The following is a 23499-nucleotide window of genomic DNA, read 5'->3' as shown; positions in this document are numbered from 1 at the left end:
CCTTCTTTGTGCACCTGCTGCTATAAATGTCCTCAATGGAGTTGAATTACATGTCCACAGATGAGATGGGGCTGTCTGTGTCATTTTCTGCAATGCCCAGCAATCAAGGTTGGTGTAGTTCTCATAGTCGGCAGTGATACAGCCAGTCAGGATGCTTTCAATGGTTCCCCTGTAGAAAGTCTTGAGGATGAGGAGGCTTGTTCGAGCTTCTTAAATTGCCTGAGGTGGAGGAGATGCTGTGGTGCTTTTTATTTTGTCACAGAGCTGGTGTGTACAGTCCAGGTGAGATCTTTCTTGATGTGTATACCGAAGAACTTGAAATTACTCACCCTCTTCACTGCAGACCCATTGATGTTGATTGGGGCTAGTCTGTCTTTGGTCCTCTAATCCACAATCAGATTTTTTTTTGAACATTAAGGGAGAGATTTTTATCTTGGCACCATTGTGTCAGGGTGCTAACTTCTCCTCTGTAGGCTGTCTCATCACTGCTAGAAATAAGGCTAATCAACATAGTGTCATCTGCAAATTTGACCAGCAGATTGAGGCTGTGTTTGACGGCATCTTCGTGGGTGTAAAGGAAGGAGGAAGGAACTCAGGAAACAACCTTGGGGGTGGGGGGGCACTTGTGTTGAGGGTCAGAGGGGCACATGTGAGGGAGCCCATCCTTACCACCTGTTGGCAAACTGATAGGAAGTCTAGAATCCAGCTGCACAAGATGGGGTGCAGGCCAAGGTCTCTGAACTTCTTGTTAACGAACACTTAAGTCAGAATGCTGTTCATGGACTATAGCTCAGCATTAGGGTCCAGTACCTGGCCCTTAACACCCAGAAGACCAAGGAGATCATTGTGGACTTTAGGTATGCTAGGAGCCACACTCACATCCCCATCTACATCAACGGAGCTGTAGTGGAGTGTGTATCAAGCTTCAGATTCCTTGGTGTCCACATTTCTCAGGATCTCACCTGGTCCCTGAACTCCTCCATCCTGATCAAAAAGGCGCAGTAGCGCCTTTATTTCCTGTGGGGCATCAAGAATGCTCACCTCTGTCCCAGAATACTAACGGACTTTTACCGCTGTACCATTGAGAGCATACTCACCAACTGCATCTCAGTGTGGTATGGCAATTGTCCCGTATCGGACCACAAAGCACTCCAGCATGTGGTGAAAACTACCCAGCAGATTATTGGCACCCAATTGCCTACCATTGAGAACATCTACCATAAACGCTGCCTGGGCAGGGCGAAAAGAATTATCAAGGATGCATCTCACCCTAACCATGGACATTTTACTCTCCTCCAGTAGGCGCTACAGGAGCCTCCGATCCCGCACCAGCAGGCACAGGAAGAGCTTCTTCCTTGAGGCTGTGACCCTGCTGAACTTCACATCACAGCGCTAAGCAGTATTGTACCCATATTGTACTGTCTCAGTACTTTTATATTTGCATACTGTAGCACTTACTTTTATTCACAGTTATTTTGTAAATAACACTATTCTTTGCATTTCTGGTTAGATGCTAACTGCATTTCATTTGGTTTTGGTATCTATACTCGTCAGAATGACAATAAAGTTGAATCTAATCTAATCTAATTTAATACCATCATTCCCACAAACCTGATTGAGAAGTTACAGAACCTGGGCCTCTGTGCCTCCCTCTGCAATTGGATCCTCGCCTTTCTAACTGGAAGACCACAATCTTTGTTGATTAGTGATAACATCTCCTCTTCACTGACGATCAACACTAGTGCACTTCAGGGGTATGTGCTTAGCCCACTGCTATACTGTCTATATATACATGACTGTTTGGCTAGGCATAGCTCAAATACCATCTGATGATACAACTATTGTTGGTAGAATCTCAGGTGGTGATGAGAGGGCACACAGGATCCTTTGTCAGGATAGTATGGTCTCTGAAGGGTCTCGGCCCGAAACATTGACAGTGCTTCTCCCTACAGTGCTTCTGCCCGGCCTGCTGCATTCCACCAGCATTTTGTGTGTGTTACTTGCCCTTTTCTCACTGCCATCGGATTCTTAAATGGACATTGAACCTGTGAATGCTACCTCACTTTTTTAATATCTCTTATTTCTAATTTTTTGCACGAAGTTTAATCTTTTCAATATACATATACTGTAATTGATTTATTATTTATTTAATATTATTGTTTTATTATTTTCTTCTTCTTCTTCTTCTTCTATGTTATGTAATGCATTGAACTGCTGCTGCTAAGTTAACAAATTTTATGACAGATGCCAATGATAATAAACCTGATTCTGATTCTCAAGTCTGAAGGGAATTATGAATGCCGAACTGTAGTCCAGGAATAGCATTCTAATGTATGTAGCCCTCTTCTCCAGGTGGGTGAGTAGCATAGAATAAAATAAAGACCACCCACAACCCCTTCCTGTGCATCGATGAGAGGGCCTGTAGCCTGTTACATTTACTATGCTGGTGCCCCTGCAAAGAGAGAGTTTTAGCTACCTGAGAATGAAGGGGTAAAGATGAGGAATATGATTAAACTGCATTCGGCCAGCAGGGGAAGAGACAACAGGTGTACAAAAGAAGCTGCATTTCTAAAGACTTGTTCAAGCTTTTGGTATAATCTCTCTGCTTAGCATTTTGTAGGTAGCAATTAGGGATGATAGGGTAGATGCAAATGCACATAAGGTAATGGGGGGGGGGAGAATTCTGAGGCAGGGCATTCCTGCTGTCCTATTTGAGTAGATCCTCCTTGTGGTTAGCCTTTCCTGGTGCAAATTTATTTTTGTCCAGGAGGGTCAAGAGGAGGATATATGTTAAACCAATTTTGGGGTTTAGCACATTTACATTTAGTAAGTGAATTTGGCTACCAGTCTTCAACTCCAAATTTGTATTGTGGACAAGAAAAAACCTGGAGATGCTGGGAAGTATGTTGACGTTGCAGGCCAAGACCCCTGCCGAAGGGTCTCGGCTCAAAACATCGACTACTTTTTTCAGAGATGCTGCCTGGCCTACTGAGTTCCTCCAGCATTTTCTGTGTGTTGCTATGTATTGTGGATTTGATTTGGAGTGCAGCTTTGAACAATGAGTTTGCTAAAAGCCTTGAATCTCAGATCAGAAAATGCAGATTAAAATTCATTTGGATGTCTGTGGTATGTGTGCGAAAATGGAGGTATGAAGTTTCTGTGTAGTTTCAAAGAAAACAAGTCCATACTTTGTTAATATGGAACTGTCCTTTGATGTTTAGCACATAAAATACCGAGCTCGCCCTTGAGCCAGCGAGGCCTTTCCATATGATGCCTGCTGCGCCTTATTCTGTCGAATAAAGAAGCTGCTTTGTAACTACCAGTACTTTTATCTGGTGGCTTCATTCATGCAACAGAAGTCCCTATATTACTACAGTGACTACATTGGGACAACATGTCCAATGTTTCGGGGGGGGGGGGTGGGAACCAAACTTAAGAGACTGGGGTAGAGGAGGTTAACTCACAAATAGAGAAAGCTTGTAGACAGTGCGAGATAGAGGATAGGCGGGTGATAGAGAAGGGACACACTCAGACCAAAAGCTTGAGATGTGTCTATTTTAATGCAAGGAGTGTTGTGAACAAAGCGGATGAGCTTAGAGTGTGGATCAGTATGTGGAGATATGATGTGCTGGCCATTACAGAGACTTGGAAGGCTCAGGGACAGGAATGGTTACTTCAAGTGCCGGGTTAGATGTTTCAGAAAGGACAGGGAAGGAGGCAAAAGAGGTGGGGGTGTGGCACTGTTGATCAGAGATAGTGTCACGGCTGCAGAAAAAGTGGATGCCATCGAGGGATTGTCTACGGAACCTCTGTAGGTGGAGGTTAAGAACATGAAGGGGTCAATAACTTTACTGGATGTTTTTTATAGGCTGCCTAATAGTAACAGAGATATTGAGGAGCAGATAGGGAAACAGAGCCTGGAAAGGTGTAATAATAACAGGGTTGTCATGATGGGAGATTTTAATTTCCCAAATATCGATTGACATCTCTCTAGAGCTGGTGGTTTAGATGGGGTGGAGTTTGTTCAGGAAGGTTTCTTGACATAGTATGTAGATAAGCCTACATGAGGAGAGGCTGTACTTGATTTGGTATTGGGAAATGAACCTGGTCAGGTGACAGATCTCTCAGTGGGAAAGCATTTTAGAGATAGTGATCATAATTCTATCTCCTTTACTATAGCATATGAGAGAGATAGGAACAGACAAGTTAGAAAAGCGTTTAATTGGAGTAAGGGGAATTATGAGGCTATCAGGCAAGAAATTGGAGACTTAAATTGGAAACAGATATTCTCAGGGAAAAGTACGGAAGAAGTGTGGCAAATATTCAGGGGATATTTGTGTAGAGCTCTGTATAGGTACGTTCCAATGAGACAGGGAAGTTATGGTAGGGTACAGGAACCCTGGTGTACAAAGACTGTAATAAATCTAGTCAAGAAGAAAAGAAAAGCTTACAAAAGGTTTAGAGAGCTAGGTAATGTTAGAGATCTAGAAGATTATAAGGAGCTTAACAAGGATATTAGGAGAGCCAGAAAGGGCCATGAGAAGGCCTTGGCAGACAGAATGAAGGAAAACCCCAAGGCATTCTACAAGAGCAAGAGGATAAGATAAGAAAGAATAGAACCTATCAAGTGTGACAGTAGGAAAGTGTGTATGGAACCAGAGGAAATAGCAGAGGTACTTAATGAATATTTCAGTATTCACTATAGAAAAGGATCTTAGTGATGACTTGCAGCAGACTGAAAAGCTAGAGCATGTAGATATTAAGAAAGAGGATGTGCTGGAGCTTTTGGAAAGCATCAAGTTGGATAAGTTGCTGGGATCGGATAAAATGTACCCCAGGCTACTATGGCAGGTGAGGGAGGAGATTGCTGAGCCTCTAGCAATGATCTTTGCATCATCAATGGGGACTGGAGAGGTTCATGAAGATTGGAGGGTTGCAGATGCTGTTCCTTTATTCAAGAAAGGGAGTAGAGATAGCCCAGGAAATTATAGACCAGTGAGTCTTACCACAGTGGTTCGTAAGTTGATGGAGAAGATCCTGAGAGGCAGGAGTTATGAACATTTGGAGAGGTATAATATGATAAGGAGTAGTCAGCATGGCTTTGTAAAGGGCAGGTTGTGCCTTATGAGCCTGATTGAAATTTTTGAGGATGTGACTAAACACATTGATGAAGGAAGAGCAGTAGATGTAGTGTATATGGATTTCAGCAAGGCATTTAATAAGGTACCCCATGCAAGGCTTATTGAGAAAGTAAGGAGTCATGGGATCCAAGGGGATCCAGAATTGGCTTGCCCACAGAAGGCAAAGAGTGGTTGTAGATGGGTCATATTCTGCATGGAGATTCGTCACCAGTGGAGTGCCTCAGGGATCTGTTCTAGAACCCTTACTCTTCATGATTTTTATAAATGACCTGGATGAGGAAGTGGAGGGATGGGTTAGTAAGTTTGCTGATGACACAAAGGTTGGAGGTTTTGTGGATAGTGCGGAGGGCTGTCAGAGGTTACAGCGGGACATTGATAGGAAGCAAAACTGGGCTGAGAAGTGGCAGATGGGAATTCAACCTAGATAAGTGTGAAGTGGTTCATTTTGGTAGGTCAAATATGTTGGCAGAATATAGTATTACTGGTAAGACTCTTGGCAGTGTGGAGAATCAGAGGGATCTTGGGGTCCGAGTCCACAGGACACTCAAAGCAGCTGCGCGGGTTGACTCTGTGGTTAAGAAGGCATACGGTGTATTGGTCTTCATCAATCATGGAATTGAATTTAGGAGCCAAGAGGTAATGTTGCAGCTATATAGGACCCTGGTGAGACCCCACTTGGTGTACTGTGGTCAGTTCTGGTCACCTCTCTACAGGAAGGATGTGAAAGCCATAGAAAGGGTGCAGAGGAGACTTACAAGGATGTTGCCTGGACTTGGGAGCAAACCTTATGAGAATGGGTTGAGTGAACTTGGCCTTTTCTCCTTGAAGCGAAGGAGGATGAGGGGTGACTGATAGAGGTGTACAAGATGATGAGAGGCATTGATCGTATGGATAGTCAGAGGCTTTTTCCCAGAGCTGAAATGGTTGCCACAAGAGGACACAGGTTTAAGGTGCTGGGGAGTAGGTACAGAGGAGATGTCAGGTGTAGGTCACTGGCATGTCTGAAATGGTTATAAATACTGTTCAATTCTAGCTTCTCATTTACTTATAGGGTCTGTGCTAAAATACAATTTTGACATACTTCTATAGATTTGTGCTGGAGAGCATATTGATGGGTTGCATCATGGGCTGATATGTTTCACTTATCTCCTTGAATGGAAAACAATACAAAAGGTTGTGGATACAGCCCAGTCCATCATGGATAATGCACTCTCCATTACTGAGCACATCTACATTGAACACCGAAGCAGGAAAGCAGCATCCATTATCATGGACCCCCACCACCCAAGCTATACTCTTGCTGCTGAAGATACAGGAGCCTCAGGATCCACACCATTAGGTTCAGGAACAGTTATTACTCCTCAACCATTAGGCTGTTGAAAGAGTGGAGAACTGTTACCACAACCTATGGACTGACTTTCAAGTACTCTTCATCTCATGTTAGAAACATAGAAACATAGAAAACTTATAGCACAATACATGCCCTTTGGCCCACAGAGCTGTGCCGAACATGTCCTTACCTAAGGTTACCAATAGCCCTCTATTTTTCTGAGCTCCATGTACATGTCCAGGAGTCTCTTAAAAGACCCTATCATATCCACCTCCACCACCTTTGCCAGCATCCCTACAAGTGCCCTCACCACTCTCTGCATAAAAAACTTATCCCTGACATCTCCTCCAAGCACCTTAAAACTGTGCCCTCTTGTGCTAGCCATTCCAACCCTGGGAAAAAGCCAATTACTATCCACATGATCAATGCCTCTCATCATCTTATACACCTCTATCACGTCACCTCTCATCCTTTGTTGCTCCAAGGAAAAGAAGGCTTAGTTCACTCAACCTCATAAGGCATGCTCCCCAATCCAGGCAACGTCCTTGTAAATCTCCTCTGCACCCTTCCTATAGTGAGGCGACCAGAACTGAGCACAGTACTCCAAGTGGGTCTGACCATGCTCTTATATAGCTGCAACATTACCTCTCAGCTCTTAAACTCAATCCCATGATTGATGAAGGCCAATGCACCTTCTTAACCTTCTTAAGTATGCCTTCTTAACCACAGAGTCAACCTGCACAGCAGCTTTTGCTGTCCTATGGACTCGGACCCCAAGATCCCTCTGATCCGCCACATCGCTAAGAGTCTTACCATTAATACTATATTCTGCCATTATATTTGACCTACTAAAAGGAACCAGCTCGCACTTATCTGGGTTGATGTTGTCAATATTTATCTATTATTATTTCTATTTTCCTTTTGCATTTGCCGAGTTTGTTGTCTTTTGCACATTAATTGTTTGTCTATCCTGTTGAGTGTGGTCTTTCATTGATTCTATTGTGTTTCTTGGATTTACTGCCTATGCCCACAAGAAAATGAATCTCAGAGTGATATATGGTGACATATATGTACTTCGACAATAAATTCACTTTGAACTTTGAAGTCTGAGGGAACTCAATCAGAGAAAGGCCATAGGGTTTCATCAGTCAGTTGCATCAGTTCTGGGGTGTCTCATAGAAACATAGAAAACAGGTGCAGGAGTAGGCCATTCAGCCCTTCGAGCCTGCACCACCATTCAGCATGATCATGGCTGATCATCCAACTCAGAACCTTGTACCTACTTTCTCTCCATACCCCTGATCCCTTTAGCCACAAGGGCCATATCTAACTTCCTCTTAAATATAGCCAATGAACCGGCCTCAACTGTTTCCTGTGGCAGAGAATTCCACAGATTCACCACTCTCTGTGTGAAGAAGTTTTTCCTCATCTTGGTCCTAAAAGGCTTCCCCTTTATCCTTAAACTGTGACCCCTCGTTCTGGACTTGCCCAACATTGGAAACAATCTTCCTGCATCTAGCCTGTCCAATCCCTTTAGAATTTTATACGTCTCAGAGCCCAGAGCTGAATTTAGTACAGCTAGACAGTGCACTTGAAGGCCAGGACACATGTTCAATCAAAAGTCATTGGAATAAAAAAGTAAGTAAGTTTAATCATCATAGAAATTAAAACAACCAGGATCTAATGTTAACAAGACAGTAGCATTGTTCTTCTGTGAGAAAGTCTTCTCCCACGCCTCACAGCTGCACTCAAAATGTCAGTGTCTCTACCATCCCCTGGGACCATGATAATCCTTTCCTCAACCACACTTGACATGAACATCTGTCTTGTAGGAGCCCAAATTTTAAATGTGACCTTTTCAAATTCCTGGCCCATCTTTGTCCTGTCCAAACTCACCATCACATTTTTCAAATAAATGAGGGTTTGAGCAAATGTGAACATATGCTGTGCCTCTCCTGAGAGTCTTTGATTGGACAAAATTAAAGGATCTTCACTCTGTTCCTGTTCCTGCCTTAGCGTATGATAATAAGACCATAAGATATAGGAACAGCATGGAGTCTACTCCACCATTTCATTATGGCTGATCCAATTTTCTCCTGCCTTCTCCATGCATCCCTTCATGCCCTGACCAATCAAGAATCTATCAACCACTGCCTTAAATAAACACACTCCCAGGATTAGACAGTTTAGATGAGGTTTCACGCTGTCTAACCCTGGGAGTGTGTGAGGAGACAGTGTAAAGAGAGTTTGAAATACTATGACACAAGATTGATCAACAACAGGGCTCTTTCCTGTTTTTTGTTCTGAAAGTCCCAGCAGCAGATTTCGATTCAAGCCTTATCAGGAGTGTAGTGTTTTTTCAGTTCCTGTACTCCTGCCGTTGTTATTTCACTGAGTGACATTTCTGTACTGATAAGTGTACATTTCTGTTGGCTCAGTCTAACGTCTGCATCACTGCCTCAACAGTTCATATCTTTATTGTCTTGCTTTGTTCCCAGAACACATAGACCAGGACCCAAGCACACTCAAACTGACAGACACGACTGACTGAACTGCCATACTTGATATACAACTACCCATTCTCTTGCACAGGCATCACACTGCCATCTGACTGATGCCACTGTTCATCAAGCACTCCCCAACACTCACACCAGCATCTCCCTGACTCCCTTCCCCGGGCATTTCCTAGACAAAGGGGAGGAAGCAGTGGAGTCTGGACCTTCACCAAAAATTCACAGGCCTAGGGCTGAGTATTTCAACTTCTGAGCTTTGGAGACGTGGGGAAATCCATCTGCAAGATTCTGTCTGGCTGTCATAAGACAGGCTAGCCAACAGGTTGACAAGGAAGGGTGGGGAAGGAAACAGAGCAGGAAGGGCAAGGCCATTCAACTTTTGTTTCCTTAGCAACAGCCTGACCTTGCTGGTGTTGTTGGAGAGACAGAGCATGGCGTGAGGGGGTGTGCATAAGCAGGAAACCAGTTGCGGGCTCTGTTGCACTTTGTGGCTTAATTACAAAAGGCAACGCCCAGTGTGCTGTCAGCACTGGGAGGTGGGCCCCCAGCTTCAACCTCAGGCACCTGCTCAGTTATCTCGATTAGCCTAACAGTAACTACCGTTAATGTCAACACTGCAGTTGAAAAAATTCACGTGATGAAGTTTTCTGTGAAAACCATGGCACGTTAACATCTCTGACCTCCTGGTTAAGCTACCTGCAGATCCCACTAGCAGGACAGACCCTTCATTAGCCAATGCATAGAGTGCAGAGCTGTGTGATTAGATTCTGAATAGAGTGCTCTATAGAGCACTAATACGAGCTGGTCTGCATTGTATCATCAGGTGCTCCCTCTGTTCTGCCACTTCTCACCCTTTAAAACACACTTCCTTTCTAACTTTGTTTTGTTCTCATGAAAGGCAAATGCCTTGAAATGACAACTCATTTTCTCCCTCCACAGGTGCTGCCTGACCGACCGCCTGAGGATCAATGTTGCCTGCCTACCATCTAACCTTAAAAAGCAGGCCACAGCTTCCCTGTGGTGTACAGTTCTGTTCACAACATTACAGCAAAAATGTTACTCCACCGAAGACTGGCTGGTACAATGCAGATGTAGGTGCTGCTGTTGTGGGTTTCAACCTGACCTTGGGTGAGGATCAGGGACTGTGCAGGATCTCCCCAGGGTGTTCCTCCCACATCCCAAAGATGTGATGGTAGTTTAACAGGTAGAAAATTCTCTAGTGTAGGTCAAGAGCAAAGAAAGATCAAAGTCAGTGGGGACGTGTGAGAAGGGTTAAATGAGAACAGGGATTTTTGATTAAACCTTTCACAGAAAACATGATGGTTGAAAGGCCTGTTAATGTGCTCCACAGCTCTCTGATTCTATAACTCTCTCTAACATTGTACTTTCACTCCTTATTATTGCAAGAATACTTTTGCACAGTCAGCACAAATTCCCACGGCTGCTAGGAGTCTCACCCTCATGTAAGCAGGGTACAGTTCCCTAGGATAAAGGACAGAGCCCTCAGGTTGATAAGGCAGGCGAGCTGGAGGACACATTTAGTCAAGGCAAGGGGGAGAATGAATTACACGGACCAAAGGCAGCTTAATGGCGAGCGTGATCTCTTCATAGTGGCAGTGACCACTGTTTGGAGTTCGATTTCCCCTTTTGCCTGTAAGGAGTTTGTATATTCTCCCCCATTCTAAAGGGTTAGGAAGCTGTAGGCATGCCATATTAGTGCCAGAAGTGAAGTGGCATTTACAGGCTGTCCCAGCACATCCTCGGACTGCATTTGTAGTTGATACAAATGATGCATTTCACTGTACGTTTCGATATTTTGACATACAATCTTTTAAAAAAGTCTTAACCTATCTTATGGCAGTACTATTGAGTAAACAATTTTCCTTTTTTACAGAGTTAATGAGCTAAAGTCATTCATGACCTGAGGGTTAAATCTGACTTGAACAGTCCCATCAGGAATTCCTACCTCCACAGTTATGGAAATTCACAATGCAAAGCTCATCACCCTGCAATTACACAAAGGATATTCCCATTCTAAATTTGAATATTAACATCCGGAACAGGGTCAACAGTGGCATCATTTATAAATAATTGAGCTAGACTAACTGATGGGAGTGCAGGGACTTGTGCACTAGGCACAGGGAGCGATTCTTGGCATTTGGTGGTAATCAAGGATATTCCTCTGATATACAGTTCACCCATAGCTGCAGTCCCCTTTCCTCACTCGCTCTGTTCATCTATTTATAATTGCAGCCTCCGGAAACTGGCTAATACAGCTGAGTCAAGAGGCAGTCTTTTGCAAGAGCAGATTCTTGCAATACTTATGGGAAGACGGGCTTAAAACGGAAGCCAAAAGGGGAAGACAACAAATTGCCTGGTGTACAAGCATGCTGACACAAAGGCAAGGGATCTGTTTGATGGGACTAAGTAAACAGATTTGAATGTTAATTTATAGATTCAAAGATTTATACAGCTCTGAAATAGGCCTTTCAGCTCAACTCATCAATGCTGACCAAGGTGTCAAGGTGTCAAACACAGGTCCCATTTGCCTGTGTTTAGTCAGTGGCCCACTCGAACTGTGAGGGAGAAATCAAAGCGACCCAGCTGTCAGGCTGAGAAAATACCTCAACCTCTCTGATATCTGTTCATACAGACATAGTCACAGAGAACTGCGGCAAAGAAATAGGCCATTCAGCCCATCTAGTCTTGAGCCATATAAAAGTATAGCACAGAAACAGGCCCTACAGCACATCTAGACAGAGTACTAATGGCTCAATGGGAGTCATAGACTCATAGAACAGCAGAGCACAGAAACCGTCCATTCAGCCCACCTAGAGATAGTCATAGACGCAGAGCTCTGCAGCATAGAAACAGGCCCTTTGACCCACCTAGAGTCATAGCGTACTACAGTACAGAACCAGGCTACTTGGCTTATCTACACAGAGTATTGCCACACAGAAACAGGCCATTTGGCCCATCTAGCCCATGTGAACTGTTACACTATGGATATATCACTGGTTCTAAATTTTGTAGCATGGGGAGCATACCTCAGCCTAAATGTTAATGGATTTTTGCCCATGACCTTTGATCCCCCCATGTGGACTTTCATGATTCCAACTGAGATTGAGATTTGCAGCTTTAATGATGGAATTCACTGGCACTACTGCACTCTCTCCTTTATCCAAGTACAGACTGAGGATTCAATCTGTGCACCATATAGTAAAGGACATTGCGTAAAGATCTGTTGTGTTGCCACAGGGATTTGCCAGCTGCCTTGGGCATAGCAGCTCAGTAGGCATCATACTCCTTTTCCTCCAATGATCACGGTTGTGAGACTGCTCACAGTGTCTTGGCTTTAAAGACTAATAGACCAGTGGTTGTACCATAGGAACAGGACACTGAGATAAGACATTAAACTGGTTTCGTCTGCACTCTCAGCTCCTGGAAACAGTATCATTAAATATTAACAAAGTCGTAGCATGATATTCATCCCACGCAGCTTAATTCCTACTTCCCAATCTCCCCCGTAGACCTACGGCCTTCAAATGCACTTCTTTCAATGTAACAACTTTCCGTCTCCATCACCCTCTCAGGCAGCAAGTTTCAGATCCCAGCTCCCAAAACCCACTGTTTGTGTGAAATACGCATCTTTCTCAGCTCCACTCTACACATTTAACCAGAACAGCTTGGTTTTAACTCCACTGCTCAGGGATACAACTCTTCTCTCCAGACTCTCATCACTTGTATTAAGTCTCCCCTCGACCTCCTCTGTTTATAGGAAAACAATTCCAACATCCAATTTTTCTGCATTGCTTCAATTTTCCAGTCCAGGCAAATCCTCATAACTTCCCCGCATTCTCTCCAGGAGAACGACATCTCTTCTCTACTGTGGTGACTGTAACCTCCTCTGTGGTTAAATTAATGTTATTTACAGTTTGAATGTAATCTCCTGCTTTTAAATACTCTGCCTTGGCTAATAAATAAAAACACCCTCTGATTTTTAACCACATGTTTGATAAGTCCTGTCACTTAAAAATCTGTGGGTGTACATTCTAAGATCTCTCTGCTCTCCCTTCTGTTTAGTAGACAGTGTTGTGTAAAAGGTGGCAGGGTGGAGAAATGCCTTTACTAAAGGAGGGGCAAGGTTTCTTCCTTCTGCTTAGTTCCACCCCCACTCCCCCACCACCACCGATCAGGGCCACGTGAAGCCATCCAAGCAGGTGGTGAATGGATGTATGAGCAGCTGGTACATATCAAAAGTCCTGGTTATGTGAACACAGACAATATTGGAAGATATTATTGCCATGTATTGCCAGGTATTGCCAGGTACTGCCAAGATATTGCCAGGCAGACAATATTGGAAGAGTATTGATAATGGCTGGGGTCACTCTTCTTGTAAAGACACTGCCCAGAAGGTGGCAATAGCATAACACTTCTGCAGAAAAATTTGTCAAGGGCAGTCATAGGTGTGGAATATCCACGATTGCCTTCATCATACAACATGGCACATGACAAATGAATGAACTGTGTAAAAATCTTGAGCACATATACATACTAGGGTGTCATAGAGTCATAGACTCAGAAGTACAGCACAAGATTAGGCCCTTTGGACCATCTAGTCTGTGCTGAACCATTTAAACTGCCTACTCCCATCGACCTGCAATGGGACCATAGCCACCATATCCCTAAAATCCATGTACCTATCGAAACTGCTCTTAACCATTGAAAATGAACTCATCTGTACCATTTGTGCTGGCAGATCATTCCATACTCTCACAACCCTCTGACTGAAGAAGTTTCACCACATATTTCCCTTAAGATTTTCATCTTTCACCCTTAATTCATGACCACTGGTTGTAGTTCCACCCAACATCAGAGGATAAAGCCTGTTTGTATTTATTCTATCTATACCCCTCATAATTTTGTATATCTCTATCAAAACTTCTCTCAATCTTCTGTGTTTGAAAAAATACAGTCCTGACTTATGCAATCTTTCCTCCAGACCCAGCAATGTCCTTGTTTATTTTCTCTGCACTCATTTAACCTTGGTTATATCTTTCTTGTAGGTGGGTAACTAAAACTGTACACAATACTAAGAATTAAGTAGATGTCCTCCTCCTTCAAAGAAAGGGGCTTCCCTTCCACCATCAATGCTGCCCTCAACCTTATCTCCTCTATTTCACACAGATCTGCCCTCACGCTATCTTCCTGTTACCCCTCCAGGGATAAGATTTCTCTTATCTTCACCTACCATCCCACCAGTCTTCAAGTCCTGCACACAATCCTCTGTAACTTTTGCCATCTCCAATGGGATCACGCCACCAAGCACATCTTTCCCTCCTGCCCACATTCTTCTTTATACAGGGATCACTCTCTACACAACTCCCTTGTCCATTTGTCCCTCCTCACTGATCTCCCTCCTGGCACTTACCATTGCAAGCAGAACAAGCCCTACACCTGCCTATACATTTCCTGCCTCACTGCCATTCAGGGCCCCAAACAGTCCTTCAAGGTGAGGTTACACTTCATCTGTGAGTCTGGTAGGGTCACCGATAGAATCCAGTGCTCCCTGTGTGGCCTAATGTAGTTTGGGAGACCACTTTGCTGAGCAGCTATGCTTCATCCACCAGAATGAGCAGGATCTCCCAGTGGCCACCCATTTTAATTCCACTTTCCATTCCCATTCCAACATGTCAGTCTGTGGCTTCCTCTACTGCCCCAATGGGGCCACACTCAAATTGGAAGAGCAACACCTTAGATTCCATCTGGGTAACCTCCAACCTGATGACACGAACATTGATTTCTCTAATCTTCAGTAATGCATCCCTCTCTTCATCATTCCCCATTCTCATTTCCCTCTCTCACCTTATATACTTACCTGCCCATCATCTCCCTCTGGTGCTCCTCTACCTTCCCTTGCCTCCACGGTCTTCTGTCCTCTCCTATCAGATTCCCCCTTCTTCTCTTTCTCTTTCACCAATCAACCCCAGCACTTTATTTCACCTCTCCTCCCTCCCAGTTTCACCTGTCACCTACTACCTTGTTTTTCCCTCCCCTCTCTCCACCTTCTTACTCTGACTTCTCATCCTTTTTCTCCAGCCCTGATGAAGGGTCTCAGCCCAAAGCATGGACAGTTTACTCTTCTTCACAGATGCTGCCTGGCCTGCTGAGTTCCTCCAGCATTTTGTGTGTATTGCTTGGTTTTCCAACATCTGCAGATTTCCTCTTGTTCACAGTATTAAATACCCAAATTATGTCTCACCAATGGCTTATACTACTCCAACATTCATCCCATCTTCTATACTCAATACATTGATTTAAGAAGGCCAATGTGCCAAAAGCTTTCTTTATGACCCTACCAGTGACACTACTTTCAACAAGTTATGTACCAGTATTCCCAAATCCCTGTGTTCTACCACATTCCTCAATCCAGTTGATGCAGATCCTACTGCAAGCCATGATAGCCTTCCTCACTGTCCACTTAACCCCCAATCCTGGTGTCATCCACTTTTTGCTGATCCAGTTAAACACATTATCATCCAGATCATTGATATAGATGACAAACAACAAAGGACCCAGCACCGATCCCTGCAGGACCCCACTAGTCACAGTCCTCCTGTCAGAGAGGCAACCATCTACGACCTTCTCTGTTTTCTCCCACAAAGCCAATGTCTGATCCAATTTACAACTTCATCCTGAGTGCTGAGTGAGTAAACCTTCTTGACCAACCTCCCATGCGGGACCTTATCAAATAGAAACAACAAAACATAGAAAAACTACAGCACAATGCAGGCCCTTTGGCCCACAATGCTGTGCCGAACATGTACTTACTTTAGAAATTACCTAGGGTTACCCATAGCCCTCTATTTTTCTAAGCTTTATGTACCTATCCTGGAGTCTCTTAAAAGACCCTACCACATCCACCTCCACCACTGTCGCCCCCAAGCACCTTAAAACTGTGTCCTTTCATGCTAGTCATTTCAGCCCTGGGAAAAGCCTCTGACTATCCACACAATCAATGCCTCTCATCATCTTATGCACCTCTATCAAGTCACCTCTCATTCTCTGCCGCTCCAAGGAGAAAAGGCCCAGTTCACTCAACCTATTCATGTAAGGCATGCTCCCTAATACAGGCAACATCCTTGTAAATCTCCTCTGCACCCTTTCTATAGAGTACCTTACTAAAGTCCATGTAGACAACATCTACTTCCTTACCTTCATCCACTTACCTGCTAACTTTCTCCAAAAACTTTCTAAGCTTGATTTATAAAGGTGCTTGACTTTTACTGTAGTAATTTTATTCTACTGTACTTCTGCCACAAAAAAGATTCATGATAGATATGAGTGATGATCAGCCTGATTCTGACATGGGTCTCTATTGTGGACTGAGAGTGGGAAGGGGGCAGGGAGACAGGAATCATGGCTGTGAAAAGGGAAAGGGAGAGGGGAGTGAGTAACTAATTGTTTAGAATAAAATGATGTTGCTTGGTGTCTCAGGACTGGATGTACCTGCACCCATAGCACCTCTTGACCCTGGATCTCCTTTTCTGCCACATCTCCTACACCTCCCGCAGCGCTCCACCATTGCTATTCCCAACATCCTTTGCACCGGCCAGATTTATAAACTCGCACTCCACTCCATGTTGACTAATGCAGTATTGTGCAAAAGTCTTAGGCACCCTAGCTATATATATAAAGTCATAGTTTGATTGGGAAAATCAGATTGGCAATAGATCTCAAGAGAGAGAGTTTGTTGAATGCCTAAGAGATGGCTTTTTAGAGAAGTTTGTTGTTGAAACTACTAGGGGATCAGCAACACTGGGTTGGGTGTTATGTAACAAACCGGAAGCAATTAGGGAGCTTAAGGCAAAAGAACCCTTAGAATCCAGAGATCACAACATGATTGAGTTCAACTTGAAATTTGATAGGGAGAAAGTAAAGTCTGACATAGCAGTATTTCAGTGGGGTAAAAGAAATTACAGTGGTATGAGAGAGGAGTTGGCCAAAGTGAATTGGAAGGAGATGACAGGAGAGCAGCAATGCATGAGTTTCTGAGGAAAATGAGAAAGGTGTAGGATAGATGTATTCTAAAAGCAAAGAAATACTAAAATAGTAAAAGAGTATAACTGTGGCTGACAATGGAAATCAAAGCTATGTAAAAACAAAAGAGACAGCACACAACAAAACAAAAATTAGCAGAAATCCACCAGAAAATTAGGCCAGAGAAATAATAATGGGGGACAAGAAGATGGCTGATGAACTAAATGAGTATTATGCACCAGTCTTCGCTGTGGAAGACACTAGCAGTATGCCTGATGTTGTCGTGTGTGAAGGAAAAGAAGTGGATGCAGTTACTATTACATGGGAGAAGGTGCTCAAAAAGCTGAAAGATCTAAAGGAATATAAGTCACTGGATAAGATGAGCTGCACCATAGGGTTCTGAAAGAGGTAGCGTTAGAGACTGTGGAGGCATTAGAAATGATCTTTCAAAAAATCATCGGACTCTGACATGGTGCCAGAGGACTAGGAAATTGAAAATGTCACTCCACTCTTAAAGAAAGAAGGAAGGCAGCAGAAAGGAAGTTATAGATCAGTTAGCCTGACCTCAGTGGTTAGGAAGATGTTGGAATTAAGGATGAGGTTATGGAGTACTTGGTAACACAGGACAAGATAGGACAAAATCAGCATGGTTTCCTTAAGGAAAAACTTTGCCTGAGGAACCTGTTGGAATTCTTTGAGGAGATTACAAGTAGGATAGATAAAGGGGATGCAGTGAATGTTGTATATTTGGACTTTAACAAGGTGTCACACATGAGGCTACTTACTAAGTTGTGAGCCCATGGTTTTACATGGTATTAACATGGTTAGAGCATTGGCTGATTGGTAGGAGGCAGCGAGTGGGAATAAATGGATCATTTTCTGGTTGGCTGCTAGTGACTATTGGTGTTCCATAAGGGTCGGTGTTGGGACTGCTTCTTTTTATGCTGTATATCAATGACTTAGATGATGGAATTTTGCCAAGTTTGCAAATGATCCAAAGATTGTTGGAGGGGCTTTTAGTGTTGAGGAAACAGGTCAACTACAGAAGGATTTAGACAGATTAGGAGATGCAAAGGGACTTGGGTGTCCTTGTGCAGAACACCCTAAAGGTTAACCTGCAGGTTGAGTCAGTGGTGAGGAAGGCAAATGCAATGTAACATTCATTTCAAAAGGGCTTGAATACAAGAGCAAGGATGTGATACTGGGCTTTATAAGGCACTGGTGAGACCTCACCTTGAGTATTATGAACAGTTTTGGGCCCCTCAACTAAGAAAAGATCTGCTGATGTTGGAGAGATTTCAGAGGTTGACAAGGATGATTCCAGGAATTAAAGGGTTATCATACAAGGAATGTTTGATGACTCTGGGTCTGTACTCCCTGGAATTTAGAAGGATGAAGGGGGATTTCATTGAAACCTTTTGAATGGTGAAAGGCTGAGGCAGAGTATGTGGAAAGGATATTTCCCTTGGTGGGAGATACTAGTGCTCAGGATAGAGGGGCATCCATTTAAAACAAAGATGCAGAGAAATTTCTTTAGCCAGAGGGTGGAGAATTTGTGGAATTTGTTACCACATGCAGCTGTGGAGGCCAGGTCGTTGAGTGTATTTAAGGCAGAGATTGATAGATACTTGATTGGACATGGTATCAAAGGTTATGGGGAGAAGTCCGTGAAATGGGGTTGAGGAGTGGAAAAAAGGATCAGCCATGATTGAATGGTGAAGCGGACTCAATGGGATAAATGGCCAAATTCTGCTCCTATGTCTTATGGTCTTATATCCTCAGTTATGTTCACTCATCTTCCCTGGATTAAATTCCATTTGCCACTTTTCCACACAGCTGACCAGACCATCATTATCTCTCAGAAGTCTCAGCATCTCCTTTCATGAACAGTGACGTGATCACTGTATTACTTTTAAGCTTCTTCACTGTGCCCCTACATTCAAGTCTTTGTTGGAAACATTCTGCAAACAGTAAAGAATCGAGTTCTATGGAACCCAAAGGTGGAATAACCTGAGGGTCACTAACACACCTAACACTCATTATCCTGTGTGTCTTCTGCACTGAGCCAAGCTTATAGACAATTTGCCACACTCACTTGGATGCTAGGGGTTTACTTCTGTGACCTAAAATCATGTGGGACTTTGTCAAACGTCACATCAAATATATTGCTCTGTCCTCATCGGTCCTGGATACCACCCCGGAATATTAAGCTAAGTTTGTCAAATATGACTTTCCCATGTAAGGTCCATGTTAAGTGTCAAAGTTTGATTAATTTATTATCAAATTACAAATATGTCACCATATGCAACCCTGAGATTCATTTTCTTGTGGGCAAACTCAATAAATCCATAATAGAATAATAACCACAGCAGAATCAACCAGTGTGTAAAAGGCAACAAACTGTGCAAATACAAAAAGAAAAAAGTAAGAATAACAACAAATGAGTAATAAATATCGAGAACATGAGATGAAGAGTTCTTGAAAGTGAGTCCATAATTTGTTCAGTGATGGGGCAAATGAAGTTGAGTGCCCCTGATTAACTGCTGCTTTTTCCTGAAGGTTTACACTGCCCTGCTATATTTACCGCTCACCACAGTGAAATTAACTCCACTGTATTTTCTTGTCTCCTTTGCTAAATAATTATAAATTGCACTCACCCAGACGTCTGGCACCCTTCCTGTAGATGTTGCGGACTGACCACTGCCTCGTCAGCTCCTCCCTTGCTTCCCTTAATGCCTGTGATGTGGTGAAGGGTAGGGAGAGTTGGGGAGATGTTAAGGCAATAGGTGGCTGCCATTGAGAATAATGGCAGAGAAACATGAGAGTCAGTTAAAGGCAGTGTGAACATGATGGTTTGAAATTGGTCAGACCCCACTTGGAGTACTGTGTTCAGCTCCAGTCACCTCACTACAGGAAAGATATGGATACTATAGACAGAGTGCAGAGGAGATTTACAAGGATGTTGTCTGGACTGGAGAGCATGCCTTATGAGAATAGGTTAAGTAAACTTGGCCTTTTCTCCTTGGAGTGACAGAGGATGAGAGGTGACCTAATAGAGGTACATAAGGTGATGGGAGGCATTGATTGTGCGGATAGTCAGAGGCTTTCCCAGGGCTAAAATCGCTAACACAAGGGGACATAGTTTTAAGGTGCTTGGAAGTAGGTAAGAAGGGCAAGTTTTTCACACAGAGAGTGGTTGATGTGTGGAATGCACTACCAGTGACAGTGGTGGAGGCGGATACAATTGGGTCTTTTAAGAGACTCTTAGATAGGTGAATGGAGATTAGAAAAATAGAGATTTCTATGTTCTATGAAATCTCTCCTGTGTTGAAAGTCTATCATGATCCTGACAGAACTTTGAAGCAAGTTCTGCCATCAGTGACAAAGCATGGAAAAATTGTAACTACATATCTCAGCCTTAAGGGGGAATGGCTGCCCTTAACTAAATGGAAGATGCTGCCAACTAGAGAGATGTCTGCAGCGGGATGCAGGAAAGTTCTCCAGATAACGCGAAGGTCATATGAGAGACAATTCTCTAATTCCTTTACCTATCACTTTTCAGTGGAGAAAATGTCCCAGTACCTGCGGAACAGGGAATTATGTTTGTTGCATACCTCTATTAAATCTCCTCTCAATCTTCTATGTTCTAAGGAATATAGTCCTAACCTATTCAATCTTTCCTTATAACTCAGGTTCTCCAGACTCAGCAACATCCTTGTAAACTTTCTCTGTACTCTTTCAACCTTGTTTACATCTTTCTTGTAGGTAGGTGACCAAAACTGCACACAATACTCCAAAATAGGCCTCACCAATGTCTTATACAGCTTCCATAACATCCCATCTCCTGTACTTGGCATGCAAAAGTTTTCTTATGATCTTATCCACCTGTGATGCCACTTCCAATGAATCATGGACCTATGTTCCCAGGTCCCTTTGTTCCACTGCAGGCCTCAGTGCCCTGCCATTCACTGTGTAAGACCAGCACTGGTTGACCCTACCGAAGTGTAACACCTTGCACTTGTATGCATTAAATTCCACCTGTCATTTTTCAACCCATTTGTATTTCTTGAAGAACAGCCTTGATTATAGTGGGTAAATAGGGCTAATTCGACCAATACATATGTCACAGTGTTACAGTCACATAACCAACACCTGTGTGACAGCATCACAATGTTACAGTAGACTGTTACAGTGACATAACCAACACCTGTGTGACAGTGTCACAGTGTTACAGTGACACTAACCAACACCAATGTGACAGCATCACAATGTTACAGTAGACTGTTACAGTGACACTAACCAACACCTGTGTGACAGCATTACAATGTTACAGTAGACTGTTACAGTGATACTAACCAACACCTGTGTGACAGCATCACAATGTTACAGTAGACTGTTACAGTGACATAACCAACACCTGTGTGACAGTGTCACAGTGTTACAGTGACATTAGCCAACATCTGTGTGACAGCATCACAATGTTACAGTAGACTGTTACAGTGACATTAACTGAAGAGTGGATATTGATCAGAGTAAAGCATATTTTGAAGTCCCTCATGCTAGACTGATCCAAAAGATTGAGACACAGGATCCACTATGAGCTGGCTTTGTCATAGGAGGATAGAGAGGTGTTATTGTAACAGAACCTTTGTGACTTTTGGCAGCTGGCTTGGTCATAGGAGACAGGTAATATTGTGACTGCACATCCGTGACCTTCGGTGATAACAGTGCTGGACCTCTGTTATTTGAATATGTTGGATGGAAATATAGGTGGCCGAATTAGCTGGTCTGTCTTTGATTGGTGGGATGGAGATACGTCTCTACAAAAGGAGGTGTAAGGTACTCCTTCCCTCCACTAGCCTTTAGGTTACCCTTGGCCCTCCACAGCATTCTGGTTACGGTCACATGAAGCCGTGGGATCAAGTGATGGATGGTCGTATCACAAGTCTTGGTTATGTGACCACTGACACCAGGCAGACAATCTCTGAAGAGTATTGATAATGGCTGGGGTCACCCATCTTGTAAAGATACTGCCTAGAAGGCGGCAATGGCAAACCACTTCTGTAGAAATATTTGTCAAAAACAATCTTGGTGAAGACCATAATCGCTCATGTCATATGGCACAGCAAACAATGATGATGAATGTCCTTAAGTGTAAGAGAGGTATGGACTGAACACAATAAATCGAGACAAACTGGGTTGGCTGTACCAAATGGACAATGACCACCAGAGTCACTCTCTGACTCCATGTCTTCACCAACATTGGCAGAATTATGAGCAGCAAAGAAGGATGTGAAGGTATACAGCAAGATGCAGACCTGCTGGCAATCGGACCAGGACATGGACCAGCTGGATTGAAGCAGACGAATACAGCAGGATATGGACTAGATGGAAATTGGAGTAGGACACGGACCAGCTGGGAATCGGAACAGGGCATGGACCAGCTGGATTGAAGCAGACAAATACAGCAGGATATGGACCAGCTGGTAATCGGACTAGGATACGGACCAACTGGAGATCGGAACAGGGCATGAACCAGCTGGATTAGAGCAGACGAATACAGCAGGATATGGACCAGCTGGGAATCGGAACAGGGCATGGATGGGCTAGCTGGATTGAAGCAGACGAATACAGCAGGATATGGACTAGATGGAAATTGGAGTAGGACACGGACCAGCTGGAAATCGGAACAGGGCACGGACCAGCTGGATTGAAGCAGACGAATACAGCAGGATATGGACCAGCTGGTAATCGGACTAGGATACGGACCAACTGGAGATCGGAACAGGGCATGAACCAGCTGGATTAGAGCAGACGAATACAGCAGGATATGGACCAGCTGGGAATCGGAACAGGGCATGGATGGGCTAGCTGGATTGAAGCAGACGAATACAGCAGGATATGGACTAGATGGAAATTGGAGTAGGACACGGACCAGCTGGAAATCGGAACAGGGCACGGACCAGCTGGATTGAAGCAGACGAATACAGCAGGATATGGACCAGCTGGTAATCGGACTAGGATACGGACCAACTGGAGATCGGAACAGGGCATGAACCAGCTGGATTAGAGCAGACGAATACAGCAGGATATGGACCAGCTGGGAATCGGAACAGGGCATGGATGGGCTAGCTGGATTGAAGCAGACGAATACAGCAGGATATGGACTAGATGGAAATTGGAGTAGGACACGGACCAGCTGGAAATCAGAACAGGGCATGAACCAGCTGTATCAGAGCAGACGAATACAGCAGGATATGAACCAGCTGGAAATTGGAGTAGGACACGGAGAAACTGGAAATCGGAGCAGATCATGGACCAGCTGGATCGGAGCAGACAGATGGCAGATTGGGTTTAGAACATACGAGGAGTGATTGATAAGTTTGTGGCCTAAGGTAGAAGGAGTCACTTTTAGAAAACCTAGCACATTTATTTTTCAACATAGTCCCCTCCTACACTTACACACTTAGTCCAG

General features: G+C 43.7%; 1 protein-coding gene across 2 annotated transcripts in view; it reads right to left on the bottom strand.

Annotated features, from left to right (window-relative positions):
- The window catches only part of LOC132384108 (RAS guanyl-releasing protein 2), a 132798-nt gene that overhangs the window by 102829 nt on the left and 6470 nt on the right, over positions 1-23499 (bottom strand). Inside the window, exon 2 of one of the 2 annotated variants that reach the window (XM_059955454.1) lies at positions 19682-19760. The exons of the other annotated variant lie outside the window; for it this stretch is intronic. The gene's annotated coding sequence lies outside the window, so the exon portion shown is untranslated. The remainder of the gene's footprint in view (positions 1-19681; positions 19761-23499) is intronic. 2 annotated transcript variants of the gene reach the window in all.

Source organism: Hypanus sabinus, chromosome 31 (assembly GCF_030144855.1).
Source record: "Hypanus sabinus isolate sHypSab1 chromosome 31, sHypSab1.hap1, whole genome shotgun sequence".
NCBI classification, from domain to species: Eukaryota; Metazoa; Chordata; class Chondrichthyes; order Myliobatiformes; family Dasyatidae; genus Hypanus; species Hypanus sabinus.
The sequence above is the reverse complement of the archived record's forward strand: the minus strand, read 5'-3'. Positions and strand labels throughout refer to the sequence as shown.